Here is a 3,867-nt window from a genome sequence, read left to right as displayed (position 1 = left end):
AATGAATGTAAAAGTCCAGATACATAGATCTGAACATTCGTAACAATAAACCAAGGAACAGCTTTTATTAGTAATGTAATGAACGACTACACAATGTACCATGTTATAAAAATGAAATGATTTCCACAGGTAATGAAATATAAAGCAAGTGTTTCCTCTGATTGCATTTTAAGGGTAGTTAGTCACCAAAAATATACTAAGGTCTCAAAATCTCATCATTTTATATGTAATGCATATGTAGAAGAATTTGATGTCATAATGAGGAACTAATTTAATTGCATTATATTTGTTGCTGCATCAGCTATTGTTAAGCCACTAAGTTAATTACACGTTAAGTTTTAAATGAGATGAAGCACTTTATGACATCTGTTTTTTTTTTCTTTGTTTTGTTTTGTTTTCTTATTTACTACAGAATTACCATGTTAGAAATGTCTGAGGTTTTGGCAACTTGCTGTATTGCAAATAGTTCATGAATACAATTAACCATCCTCAAGTAGCCTGCAGCTCTGCATCCAATTCTTGCCTTACTCATCAGAAATATAATTATTATTCCACAGAAATTCCACCAAACACTTTTTCAGTTATTAGCCATACTCTCAGTCAGTGAAAATACTGAAAATGGAGCTTATCACATTAAACCAGCTGATGATCTGGCCACAGATTTTGGAATGACTGTACTGAGATAGTCATTCCATTTTTATTAATGTTTTACATGAAATCAAAACTGAAAAAATGCCACAAACCACAATGTATTGAGTTCTTAAAATAACTGTGTTTAAACTATCATTCTTTTCATATACTGCATCAGCAGCTTCTCAATATGAGTTTCTGTTGCAGACCCTAGTATAAAAGAAAATATCTTTTGTATCTTAATGACTTATTGTCCTGGCATTTTGACATTATGTTTTGGCTGATCAAAAAAAGCTTTTTATCTGATCCTGTGCTAAAGAACTGCAAAATAAAAATAATGCATGTTTGCATCCTTTGCACTAAAAAAAACAGTCTTGAGAGCTGTGGCAGATAAGAAAATTGTTATGCATGATTTATAGGCTCTAATAAACTGATGTTTATATATTTTTGTATATCTTTTCATGTGAACCAACTATGTTTATTGGTTTAGAAGCATCAAGAAGATTGGTCACTGCAGCTTATAGAACTGGTACCTGTGGGAGGATACCTAGTAAAAAAACCCTGATCTCCTAGATGCTGAAGAACCATTAAGAGGCCTGATTAACATTAGCACCAGAAGTCCTTCCAGAGTTTCTATAGGATAGGAAAAAAGTCAAGTTTGACAAAAGCAGTGTTCCCAAAGTGGTATTGAATCCCAACAAAAGAAATTATTGTTTTGATCTTGGGAAAAAAAATCATTTTGAAATACACACTGAGATCTAACACCTGAATTTCCAAAACTGTAACCACACTAAGCAGAGTTTTCCAGCCTGTGTGATTGACTGCAAGGCTGGTAGGCTGAAACAGAAAGAGCTGAGCAGCACAAGAAGAAAAAAAAGATATATTTTCTGTCAAGAAGTAACTAATATTTCAATACTTCACAACTACATTGATACCCTCTTCAAAATGTCTTTTGTGATAGTTTGCATTGTAATTCCAGCTGAACTATATTTAGGCACTCATTTGAAGAGTTACCCACTGGAACTTGTTGAAAAGAACAAAATGGTTTGACTTTCCAAGGGCAATTGAGATTTTGTGTTTATATTAAAAGAGTATTTTCTATCAAGAGAGCTATTTCTGTTGAGATTAAGATTACTTGTTTTCTCATTTCCTTAGGATTTGATATCGTAGATTGGTGTGGTTTTGTCTTTGTTACTACTTCAATATCAAATCCCAAGAGATGAAAAAGCAGGTATAGCTTTTGCTTTAATTGGCTGTATGAAAATAGCTGTCTTGATATTAAAAAAGCACACATTTTTGCAGTTGAAGCGCTCATTAAATAAGGAATAGTTGAATGTCTAGATCCAACCAGTGCTTCCAAATGTAGGGAAAGCTGTGGTCTTTTCCTCTAACACCTTTTTTTTTTTTCCCTCTGAGACTAATTGTAGGCCCAGGTAGAGCTGAATTATGAATGTGCCATGATCAGATATCATGAGGGAGCATAGACCAGGCTAATGCAGCGGATGTGTATCAAAGGAGAATATTAGATGTCAGATTGGAGGCACAGCTGCATATCACAGATAAAAATATAATCCTACAAGATAGTTCACTTAGGATTTTTTTTTTGTTAAAGGGGTATAATGAATGCAATAGCATTACATACAAATTTCTAAGAACAAAGAAGTACAGATTTTTTTTTTCCTGAATGTCAATGTCTCTATTCATAGTAGTGAGTCGGAGTTAGCAGCCAAGATCATCACTCTCTGACTTGTTGCAGTATTTTGATTTTATAGATTTTTCTTCCTGAGAACACACCTCTGCAAGTACCTTTGGAAGGTTGCTCAGGTGAGATATTAATCCTTAAGAAACAAGCTAAAACAAGCTGTTGGGCATAAAATTGGTTTCCATATCTGGAATTGAAGCTTTCCCATGTCAGGATATGTTATTTGACAAAGTTTCTTCCACAGTCAATGAAAAACATAAGCCCTCTATAAAGTGGTTCACTTTGTCATCCCCACCGCTGGGGCTCACTGATGATTCAGGCTCCTGGTGCTAAAATGGGGAGCTGCATAGAGATAGTCCCAGGAAAACACTATTGAGAATCATCTGACCAGTTGCTCGGCTTTGCCAGCACCATCTCTGGCCTCCAAGATATTTTTATTAGTAAGTAGGGGCCCTGAGGCACAGAGAGCCAGAACTCTTCACACTCACGTGACCACACTTCCTCCTCTCCCCACTTCCAAAAAAAACACTGTGGCTGCCTCCACGCTTCCTATCAGGGAAGATTCTTAGCACATGGGGCCTTTGCACGATGCCAGGCAGTGTTTATTGGCAAAGACTGGGTAAATAGCTAAGTACTGTGTAGTTCTGTGCTCAGTGCATACCCTGCTCTTGTTTTATTTACCTCTGTCGACAAGTTCAGATACAATTTTGTGTCTTTGGAGCTGGCAGCTACCAGTGGAGGACGCAGCCATGACAGCGCTTGGCACTGAGCTACTGATGAGCGCATCTGGAAGGCAGAGAGGGCTGTTCTGGGACCTTCACAGTCTTGTCTAAGTTGAACCCACTCACTAATTTTCCCAGGGAAGGAGCAAATCATAGAATAGCCCAAGAGACAGACTATTCTCCATCCTTGTTGCAACCAGGTCAAAGAGGGGACCAGCAAGAGTATAAAGAAAGCAGACTCACAGTGTCCAACTTGTTGCTGAAATGCAGGGTCCTTTTAAATGAAAAGTCTTGGAGTTCAGCCTCATTTCCAGTCATATGCATGTATGTGATTTATCCGACTCCTTAATGCAGGTTATAGATGCTGTCTAGCCTTATCACACCAGTGAGTTACTGAGGTTAGCAGGAGGGATGACACCGTCTTCCTGCTAGGCTATTCCATAGGGCTGCTAGTTAGTCCAGTCTTCTGGAAGGGCTCTCTCCTGAGGTGGAATAAGGGTGAGAATGCCAGAGGGCAGTGCCAAAATGCATTTGGGGCTAAATTCAGTGCTATTCGTGGCTGATAGGTGTGGGAATGGGATCTCTAGGGATGAATTCAGGCACTTCTTTCTCAATTGTAAGCTTAGGAGTTCAGTTTGGGACGCTCTTAAGTATATGTGGAAGTCTTTGTAGAAAAATCTGCAAGCCAGAATAGGAACTCTAGTAAATTCTAAGCTTCTCCTTGGACAGGCAGCCCACCATGAATAGCTCTCTTGAGATTTAAGTTATCATGGAGACTGGAGCTACTATAGCTGATAGGAGGACTAATGGGCA

This window comes from Tinamus guttatus, unplaced genomic scaffold, assembly GCF_059628265.1.
Source record: "Tinamus guttatus ecotype Peru unplaced genomic scaffold, ASM5962826v1 Tinamus_guttatus_pri_ptg000052l, whole genome shotgun sequence".
Lineage (NCBI taxonomy): Eukaryota > Metazoa > Chordata > Aves > Tinamiformes > Tinamidae > Tinamus > Tinamus guttatus.
Note: the sequence above shows the minus strand (reverse complement) of the source record.